General features: G+C 51.3%; 1 protein-coding gene and 1 pseudogene across 1 annotated transcript in view; both read right to left on the reverse strand.

Annotated features, from left to right (window-relative positions):
* CCDC124 (coiled-coil domain containing 124) overlaps positions 1-3,621 on the reverse strand; it is a 12,207-nt gene extending 8,586 nt beyond the window's left edge. Inside the window, exon 1 of the mRNA XM_023229657.2 lies at positions 3,577-3,621. The gene's annotated coding sequence lies outside the window, so the exon portion shown is untranslated. The remainder of the gene's footprint in view (positions 1-3,576) is intronic.
* A 6,758-nt stretch (positions 3,622-10,379) lies between these two features.
* LOC111554244 lies at positions 10,380-10,782 on the reverse strand (annotated as a pseudogene).
* Positions 10,783-10,984: the final 202 nt, after the last annotated feature.

Here is a 10,984-nt window from a genome sequence, read left to right on the forward strand (position 1 = left end):
GGGGTTTCACCATGTTAGCCAGGATGGTCTCGATCTCCTGACCTCGTGATCTGCCCATCTCGGCCTCCCAAAGTGCTGGGATTACAGATGGTGGGCACCTTTAATCCTAGCTACTTGGGAGGCTGAGGCAGGAGAATTGCTTGAACCTGGGAAGCAGAGGCTGCAGTGAGCCGAGATCGTGCAACTGCACTCCAGCCTGAGCGGCAGAATGAGACTCCCTCTCAAAAAAATAAATAAATAAGAGCTGGGTGTGGTGGCGCATGCCTGTAATCCCAGCTACTCAGGAGGCTGAGGCAGCAGAATCACTTGAACCCAGGAGGCGGAGGTTGCAATGAGCTGAGATCACACCACTGCACTCCACCCTGGGCAACAGAGCGAGACCCCATCTCAAAAAAAAAAAAAGGTATACAATTCAGTGTTTGAGTATATTCACAGCGTTGTGCAAATACCACCTCTGTCTAGTTGCAGAACACTTGCATCCCCCCAAAAGAAGCCACATCACCATTAGCAGTCACTCCCTGTTCCTGTTCCTTCTCCCCTAGCCCCTGGCAACCACCAATCTGCTTTGTTTCTATGGCTTTGCCTGTTCTGGACATTTCAGTCCATATCAACGGAATCATAGGCTGGGTGCAATAGCTCACGTTTGTAATCCCCATGCTTTGGGAGGCTGAGGCAGGAGGATTGCTTGAGGCCAGGAGTTCAAGACCAGCCTGGGCAACATAGCAAGACTCCATCTCTACAAAATAAAAAATAACTAGGCACAGTGGCATGTGCCTGTAGATCCAGCTACTTAGGAGGCTGAGGTGGAAGGATCACCTGAGCGTAGGAGGCTGAGGCCACAGTGAGCTGATCGTGCCACTGCACTCCAGCCTGCGCAACAGAACACGACCCTGTCTCTTAAAAGGAAAAAAAAAAAAACGAAACGAGGCACCAATACATGATACAATGTGGTTGAACCTCAACAACACAATGCTGAGTGAAAGAAGCCAGACACAAAAGGCCACACAGTGTGAGAGTACATTTATTCATTTACTTTGGAGACAGGGTCTTACTCTGTCGCCCAGGCTGAAGTGCAGTGGCAAGATCTCGGCTTACTGCAGTCTTGACCTCCTGGGCTCAAGAGATCCTATCACCTGAGCCTCCTAAGTAGCTGGGACTATAGGTGCAGGCCACCATGCCTTTTTTTTTTTTTTTTTTTTTTTTTTAAGGCAGGGTCTGACTATGTTGCCCGGGCTGGCCTTGAACTCCTGGGCTCAAGTGATCCTCCTGCCTGGGCCTTCCAAGGTGCTGGGATTACAGGGCTGAGCCGCTGTGCCTGGCCCTTCTTTCCTTTTTGTGGCAGAATACTCCTCCACTGCATGGATATGCCACATTTTGTTTATCCATTTATCCACAGCTAGACATCTGGGCTATTTCCACAGTGGGGCTCTTTTTTTTTGTTTGTTTTGAGACGGAGTTTCGCTCTTTCACCCAGGCTGGAGTGCAGTGGCACAATCTCCGCCCACTGCAACCTCCACCTCCCAGGTTCAAGCAATTCTCCTGCCTCAGCCTTCTGAGTAGCTGGGATTACAGGCACCCACCACCACGCCTGGCTAATTTTTGTATTTTTACAGAGATGGGGTTTCATCATGTTGGCCAGGCTGGTCTCGAACTCCTGACTTCAGGTGATCCACCCGCCTTGGCCTCCCAAAGTGCTAGGATTACAGGTGTGAGCCACCGCGCCTGGCCCCATTAGGTCTCTTGCAAGTCATGCTTCTGTGACCATGTGACAGTCTTTGTGGGGTCCCTCCCCTGTCTGCACCCTGGGAGACTTCAGTCCCCAAATTTCCTAGAGCTGGGTGAACAATAAAGCCAACATAAATTGCCCCTGATGGCTTGGGGCCTGCACCGCTGGGAGATGTTATAACAATCCTAAAGCTTCCGGCCCCTGGGCACCTGGTCCCTATCTGGTGTGAGGCCCACGTTAGAAGCCAGGGAATGACAAGGCACACACAAATGGTAGGCACCACCCTTCACCAAATGTCTGGCCCTTGGTGAAGTGCTTTACAAGGACCAAAACAATGGAATGTCCCCAAAACCTTAAACGTGGGGACTGTCATTTATCCCCATTCTAAAGAGGGGAAGCCGAGGTCTCTGGTCAGGACACACAGGGCTGAGCCTGGAGCCTTATCTCAAAAGTCTGTTTTCAGATGAAGGGGGAGAAGGCCACCACCTGAGAAATAGCACTCCACCAGGGTACTGAGGAGCCAGTGCTGTGCCATCCAGGGCATAAGACTCAGCACTCTTCTTATTTTATTTTCAGACAGAGTCTTGCTCTGTCACCCAGGCTGGAGTGCAGTGGCATGATCTCAGCTCACTGCAACCTCCACCTCCTGGGTTCAAGTGATTCTCCCGCCTCTGCCTCCCCTGTAGCAGGGACTACAAGCATGTGCCACTATGCCTATCTGATTTTTGTATTTTTAGTAGAGATGGGGTTTCACCATGTCGGCCAGGCTGGTCTCAAACTCTTGACCTCAAGTGACCCGCTTGCCTCCGCCTTCCAAAGAGCTGGATTACAGGCATAAACCACAGTGCCTGGCAATTTCTGCTGTTTAATCCACCCAGTCTGTGGTATTAGTAGTTATGACAGTCCACGCTGAAAAATACAGACACTCTTCTCTGTGTGGTAAACACTCACACACACCACGTCACTCAACAAATATGTACTGGGCACCTAATACGTGTGCGATGCTGGGGAAAGAGGTGGCACAAATGAGCTTCCTGCCTGCCTGGGACTCCCAGACAAGAGCCACCACATGCAGTCAGAGTCCTAACAAGGGCACACAGGGCGCTAGGGAAGCCCAGGGAGGGCTTCTGACCCAGCCTGGGTCAAAGGGCTTCCTAGAGGAGACATCTAAGGAAAAGTCTGAATGAGTCGGGGAGATCCCAGCCTGCACGGGGGATGCAGGAGATAGGCTGGAAAAAGGGGCGATTTGTATTCCAGGGAGATGGGAAGGTGTGGAGGGCGTTAGACCCGGGAGGCCCAATCTGTGGGTCACACAAGCCCTCTGGGGTTGGTGAGGAGGTGGACTCCCCAGATGGCAGGAGCTGGGAGCCCAGGCGGGACCCAGAGAGTGGCTCAGGCTGGGCGAGGGGCACACTTAGGAGGGAATCAAGATCCACGGGGATCAAGACCCCATGGATTTGAAGGTAAAAGAACAGAATACGAAGCTCAACAATGCCTCCTCCAAGCAGCCCTCCGGCTATCACTTCTGAGGTTCCCCACCACTAATCCCCCTACAAGAGGCCGGGGTCGTCCGCACCCAACTCTGTCCCTCTCGAGACCGGAAGCTGCCCTGGGACAGTCCGGGGCCAGGGGGCCTCGAACACTACGCTGTCGCGTCGGGCTTCAGTCGTCTGGTCTGGAAATGGGCATCGCCCCCAATTAGGTGTGGTTCAGACTGGATGCCGGAAGTGCTCCCGCCTCCCAACATCCCTCCTCCAGCCTTCCCAGGGGATGGTCCCAGCCCAAGCAGCCCCCGCCCCGCGCCTCTGCCCCCCGAACCCAGGTTCCGCTCGCGCCGCAGGCACTCGTACCTCCTTACCCCAGCGCCGGCCCGGTCGCGCCTCCGTGACGTCACCGCAGGGCCTGCGCGCTGAGCTCCTGGTGGCGCGCGCTCATTGCGCCTCGGTACCGCCACCATCTTGGTAAAGGAAAGGATGGCCGGGCCTCGGACCCAAGCCAGGGTAGTCAGCCACTTCTTTGTCTCTTCAAAAAGAGGACACTTAATACGCCCTCATTCCCTACGCTGGCTTTATATATTGACGAACCAGGAGGGGCGGGGAGAGGCGAAAATCTAGAACATTGCCTTTACCAAGATGGCCGATGCCCGGATGAAAGATGGCAGCTGCGACTACACACGTGGACCGGCCCTTTAAGCCAGGAGCTGCCCGGCCGCCAGAGCGCGCCTGCGGTCCGTGAGGGGAGGTGTACCCGATGACAGAGCCCTGTGGAAGTCTCTCCGTAGCTCTTTGCAATCCTTAGCGCTTTAAAATTGCTTTCCTAGTCGTGAGTCTCTGCGTCCCACTTGTGACTCTGGGGCGGAGCTGGGAGAGGGGAGATAAATGGGGCAGAGAAATTAACACACACCAAGCAGGCCAGGTAGGGAAACTGAGGTTCAGAGAGACCAGGAATTGAGTTTGGCCAAAATGTAACCGCGAGTAGGCTCAAATTCCGTCTCTTGCTCCTGTAAAGGTAAACTGAGGCTGCAGCCGAACCGGGAACGAAGACACAAGGCAAATGGCAGTGAGAATAGCCTTTTATTAGGGCTTGCGGGCGAGGTTCCTCGGTCCAAAGGCGTGGGCCTAGGAAGTCGCGTTGAGGGAGGAGGGTAGGGGCTTTTTATAGCCTGAGAGGTAGGGAAGCTGGTTGTGCAAACAGGGCCTGGGGGGGTCTTGAAACTAGTAGGGCTAGAGTTGAGTAAGGGTCATGAGGAAGGGGTCTTTGGAAACTGTCAATCGAAATTGCTGTTTACCAACTTGTGGAATGCAGGTGAGCTGCAGGTCACGGGGGAGTGTGGTTGCCCAGCCAGAACTGTGACGCATGTAAGTCTGCGGGTGTGTACAAGGGTGAAGGGAGTCTTTAACAAAAGGCCTGCTAGGTGGGGTAACACCGCCATGTTGGGTCCAGATTCCTGCCTAACAGCTCCTGCCAGTGCCTCCCCCTGGATTGCTGACCCGCTCCCCACTTTTGCAATATTATTTATTAATTTTATTTAGAAATTAGGTTCGGGGCACCAATTTGTCTTGGGCACTATACTTTAGATTTTGTGCATTTACTATTTCTCAGTGTCCTCATCAGTAAAAATGGCGGTAGTAGGTGTCTAAGGATGGTTACACTGGTCCTGACTGGAGAGGGAAAAGCAAATGCTTTTGGGGCAGTTCGGGTAGGAGTAGTTGACCACAGAGTCCATTCCCTAAAAGGCATCCCCTCAGCGACCCCGCTGGGACCTAAATCACAGTGCGTGATGCACCTCCCCTGCTCTAACACCTCCCCTGGGTTCCCGTTGTCCCATAAGACTCCTCCCACTTCCCACCCCATCTCCTTTGCCCTCCCTCTCATCCTTCTGTTAGCTCTCAGCTCAGGTGGCACCAGCCCCGTCTTACAAATTGCCAGGCGCAGTCTTGCCTCAGGGAGTTCCCCCAGGAATTTCCCAGGTTTTTCCATGGCCCAGCTCCCTCCCTTCCTTCAGGCCTTGCCCTAAATATCCCTTCCTGAGAGAGATTCTCCCAGATCCCCCCATCCCCCGCCACCAGGCAAAATGGACACGCCCTTCTCCAGGCTCCTTCCTTCCTTCCTTCCTTCCTTCCTTCCTTCCTTCCTTCCTTCCTTTTTTTTTTTTTTTGAGATACAGTCTTGCTCTGTCTTCCAGGCTGGAGTTCAGTGGCGCGATCTAGGCTCACTGCAACCTCTGCCTCCCGGGTTCAAGCGATTCTCCTGCTCCTGCCTCGGCCTCCCAAGTAGCTGGGAATACAGGCACGTGCCACTGCGCCCGGCTAATTTTTGTTTTTTTTTTTTTTTTTAGTAGAGAGGGGATTTCACCCATGTGGGCCAGGCTGGTCTTGAACTCCTGACCTCAGGTGATCCAACTGCCTCACCCTCCCAAAGTGTTGGGATTACAGGTGTGAGCCACCACACCTGGCCCCTCTTTCTTTTTTTTCTTTTGTAATATCAAGTTGCTGTAACATTTTGTGGACCTGTTTAGTTTTCGTCTTCCCCCTGGCTTCGATGTCCAGAGGTGAAGTTGCTGCACCTGGAATGGTGTTTGGCCCTTAGAAGAAGGGGCTCCATATAACCATGTATTGTCAGTGTTGGGGGAGGCGTTGGAAGGTGCCAAAGGCACCGTAATTAACCTTCCACTGATAAAGAACCAGGCCTGTCGCGCCTTCCCGACCAGGCTTGTCACACTTTCCTAAGTGTGATAAGATAGCCTCTTCCTTCATATTGACATAACTTAGGGGTGTAGGTCAAGTGAATTTCAATCCAGAACAAGCCACGTCTTCGGTAAGGTGACTTCTGGTGTCTCCAAGGCACCCTGCCACGGAGTACAGTGCCCAGAACTGTACAGCTTGTATTGTTCTAACATTCTATAACTTTTAGATGTGCGCGTTCTCAAGTATTGAGGTCCTACTGTGCGCCACAGCTGGTACCACACAGCAGGATGAGACAGAAAGGGCTCTGGTTGCAGGGGGCTTGATCAAAGTCGGAAAATCACATGAAAGATTATTATCCTGGCTGGTTGCAGTGGCTTATGCCTGTGATCCCAACTGTTTGGAAGGCTAAGATAGGAGGATCGCTTGAGGCCAGGTGTTTGAGAGCAGCCTGGGCAACATGATGAGACCCCATCTCTACAGAAAACAAAAATATTCACTGGCCTGGTGGCTTGTTCATCCTCCCATTCAAGAGGCTCACTTGAGCCCAGAAGTTGGAGGCTGCAGTGAGCTATGATAGCGCCACTGCACTCCAGCCAGCCTGGGCAAAGGAGCCTGTCTCTTAAAAAATAATAATAAAGGCCAGGCACAGTGGCTCACGCCTGTAATCCTAGCACTTTGGGAGGCCGAGCCAGGCAGATCACCTAAGGTCAGGAGTTCGAGACCAGCCTGACCAACATGGCGAAACCCTGTCTCTACTAAAAACACAAAAATTAGCTGGGCGTGGTGGCGCATGCCTGTAATCCCAGCTACTTGGGAGGCTGAGGCAGGAGAATCACTTGACCCCAGGAGGCAGAGGTTGCAATGAGCCAAGATCATGCCATCGCACTCCAGCCTGGGCTACAGAGCATGACTCCATCTCAAAATAAATAAATAAATAATAATAAAGGTCAGGCGTTGTAGCTCATGCCTATAATCCCAGCACTTCAGGAGGCTGAGGTGGGCAGATCACTTGAGGTCAGGAGTTCAAGACCAGCCTGGCTAACATGGTGAAACCCCATCTAAAAATTACCGAGGCATGGTGGCATCGCGCCTGTAATCCCAGCTACTTGGGAGGCTGAGGCAGGAGAATCACCTGAACCTGGGAGGCGAAGGTTGCAGTGAGCTGAGATCATGCTACTGCACTCCAGCCTGGGTGACAGAGTAAGACTCTGTCTCAAGAGTAATAACAACAATAATAATAATAACAATGATCCTAATCATGACTAAGAGATGTGCCTGGGGTTGAAACAGGGTTGTGGAGGCCCACAGCCTGGGTAATCAAAGAGAGCTTCCCAGAGGTGCTGTTATTTAAACAAAGCTCTGAAGCTTCAGAAAGAAAGAGTTGAATGAAAAAGAGAGGGAAAGGTTCTGGGCAGAGGGAACAGCATATGCAAAGGTGAGGAAGTGAATATAAAGTGAGGAAGAAAAAAGTAGCCCCGGACCACTGTCAGCTAGCAGTTGGCCTGGCAATCACAGCTAAGCTGTGGAGTTTTTTGATTGACCAAACCAATTTCATGGAATGTCCACCTCAGACAGGGAGACTCAAACCAGTGACACTTGGCCACAGAAAAACAAAACCCTTCCATAATTGAGTCTTAGCACAGGTGAATATAAGAGCATTGTCCAAACCACAAAAATGGCCAAACCTCCCCATCTCCTGGCCAAAGGGTGTGACTGCTAGTTTTCGCCAATTCCCAGCAGGTTCCCCTGCCTTCTAAGTAAAAAGATTATTAAAGGCCAGGCGCCGTGGCTCACGTCTGTAATCCCAGCACTTTGGGAGGCTGAGGCAGGCAGATCATGAGGTCAGGAGATTGAAATCATCCTGGCTAATACAGTGAAACCCCATCTCTACTAAAAATACAAAAAAATTAGCCGGGCATGGTGGTGGGCGCCTGTAGTCCCAGCTACTCAGGAGGCTGAGGCAGGAGAATGGTGTGAACCCGGGAGGCGGAACTTGCAGTGAGCCAAGATCGAGCCACAGCACTGGGGGACAGAGCGAGACTTCATCTCACAAAAAAAAAAAAAAAAGATTATTAAAATACTTAGAGGATTGTCCCCATTAGCTGTTTGCAGGCAATCCAAGGCAGGATCCCACTCCCTTGAACTCTTCTCAAATCACCCCACAGTTGCCCTAGTTCTATAACATGCTCTTTCTCACTTTCTCTTTCTGAGATAAACAGAACCCCTTCCGGTGTTTCTTCCTTCAATGCATTAATCCATAAACCCAGCTGGGTTTCACTGTAGCTGTTTTTCTGGTGGTATTTGACATCAACAGGACTGGACGTCCTACTGAGATTGGGCTGAGACCCTCCCTGCCACCAATCAGTAACCTGGACTCAGCAAAAGTGCACACATCTGAGTTCAGGCACGGTGGCTCACGCCTGTGATCCCAGCACTTTGGGAGGCCAAGGCAGGCAGGTCACCTGAGGTCAGGAGTTGAAAACCAACCTGGCCAACAGGGTGAAACCCCGTCTCTACTAAATATACAAAAAGTAGCTGGGCACGGTGGTGTGCGCCTTTAATCCCAGCTACTCAGGAGGCTGAGGCAGGAGGATCGCTTGAACCCGGGAGGCAGAGGTTACAGTGAGCTGAGACTACGCCACTGAACTCCAGCCTGGGTGACAGAGCAAGACTCTGTCTCAAAAAAAAGAAAAGTGTGCACATCTGAGACCTTTGTGTCTCTATCTGCTTAAGGTGATTCTGCCTATGACTGGAAGGTAAGGTTTTTTTTTGTTTTTTGTTTTTTGTTTTTTTTTTTGAGATGGAGTCTCGCTCTGTCGCCCGGGCTGGAGTGCAGTGGCCGGATCTCAGCTCACTGCAAGCTCCGCCTCCCAGGTTTACGCCATTCTCCTGCCTCAGCCTCCCGAGTAGCTGGGACTACAGGCGCCCGCCACCTCGCCCAGCTAGGTTTTTTTTGTATTTTTTAGTAGAGACGGGGTTTCACTGTGTTAGCCAGGATGGTCTCGATCTCATGACCTCGTGATCTGCCCGTCTCGGCCTCCCAAAGTGCTGGGATTACAGGCTTGAGCCACCGCGCCCGGCCGAAGGTAAGTTAATGCTGAATGGAATTTCAGTTATGATCTCATTAGGGCCCTTCCATGCAGGGTTTATTTCATTTGCTATTCTAGGAATGAGTTTCTCCGGGTTTTTTTTTTTTTGGTTTTCTGTTCAGTCACTCTGTTCCTTGATTAAATTGTTTTCTCTCTCGATACCTCCTCCTGTGGTCTGTCTCTTGTGCAGGCCTGTGTGAGTTTCTGGTGGCTGCAGTAGCAAATGACCACAAACTAGTGGTTTTGAGAACAACAGAAATTGGCTGGGCGCGGTGGCTTATGCCTGTAATACCAGCAGTTTGGAAGGCCGAGGCAGGTGGATCTCCTGAGGTCAGGAGTTTGAGACTAGCCTGACCAACATGGTGAAACCCTATCTTTACTAAAAATACAAAAATTAGCCAGGCATGGTGGTATATGCCTGTAATCCCAGCTGCTCAGGAGGCTGAGGCAGAAGAATCTCTTGAACCTGGGGGGCAGAGATTGCAGTGAGCCAAGATAGTGCCACTGCATTGCAGCCTGGGAGACAGAGCAAGACTCTGTCTCAAAAAAAAAAAAAAAAAAAAAAAAAAAGGAAACAATGCAAATCAATTCTCTCATAGTCCTGGAGGCTTCAAGTCTAAAATCAAGGTCTCACTTTGTTGCCCAGGGAGGAGTGGAGTCGTGCAATCTTGGCTCACTGCAGCCTTGACCTCCTGGGCTCAAGTGATCCTCCTGCCTCAGCCTCCCAAGTAGCTAGAACTACAGGCCTCACCACCAAGTCCAGCTAATTTTTTTTTTTTGAGATGGAGTCTCACTCTGTCACCAGGCTGGAGTGCAGTGCTGCGATCTTGGCTCACTGCAACCTCCGCCTCCTGGGTTCAAGTGATTCTCCTTGTCCTCAGTGACAGAGGTACCATTGGAGAGGGACATGTTTGTTTTTGTTTTTGTTTTTTTGAGACAGGATATGCTCCGTCACCCAGGTTGGAGTGCCGTAGTGTGATCATGACTCAATGCAACCTCTGCCTCCTGGGCTCAAGCAGTTCTCCTGCCTCAGCCTCCCGAGTAACTGGGACTATAGGTGTGCACCACCACGCCCAGCTAATTTTTGTATTTTTAGTAGAAACGGGGTTTCACCATGTTGGCCAGGATGATCTTGATCTCTCGACCTTGTGATTCACCCGTCTCAGCCTCCCAGAGTGCTGGGATTACAGGTGTGAGCCACTGCACCTGGCCAATTTTTGTATTTAAAAAAAAAATTTTTTTTACCAGTCATCTTTTATTTGGAGGTTAATTCCCATTAGGGCATGAAAGGCTTCAGCAATGATCAAGATTGTGTTCCTCACGGAGGGGCTCGGGCCAAGGTCATGGGGTCAGGGGGTAGTGCAGAGTGTGTCCTCTTCAGTGGTATTTGCGGAGCCGCTCATGCTTGAGATGCTTGTAGGAAAGGCAGTAGTTGAAGAGCACGTAGCATGCCAGCACCATGGTAATCCCCGAGATGCTCCCCTTCCTCACGTCAATGTACTTGTTGTAGTACTGGTAGTAACCTCTTCGAAATGCTCCGAAAATGCCACTAGGGCTGAAGTCCCACATCAAGATCCAGCTTGGCAGCTCCCCCAGTTTGACCTCCAGAAGTTTCTTGTCCTTCACTGGCCATCTTGGAGTCCTGGTGTCCGCTGTCAATTTTTGTATTTTTTGTAGAGACGAGGTCTCACCATGTTGCCCAGGCTGGTCTTGAATCCTGGGCTCAAGTAATCCTCCTGTCTTGACCTCCCAAAGTGCTGGGATTGCACTGTGGGTCCATCGGGGGAAATGTCGATAGAGAGAGGACAAGTCTAGACTCAGTAAGTCACCCTTGAGTCAGTGATGATGGCCAAAGTGTTCCAAAGATCTCCTTGGACCACTGTCCTTTGGGAAACTTTTCACCATTTCAAAATCTTATAAGGAAGCTGTGCACAGTGTTGTGCGCCTGTAGTCCCAGCTACTCAGGAGGCTGAGGCAGGAGA

Source organism: Piliocolobus tephrosceles, chromosome 21, assembly GCF_002776525.5.
Source record: "Piliocolobus tephrosceles isolate RC106 chromosome 21, ASM277652v3, whole genome shotgun sequence".
NCBI lineage: Eukaryota > Metazoa > Chordata > Mammalia > Primates > Cercopithecidae > Piliocolobus > Piliocolobus tephrosceles.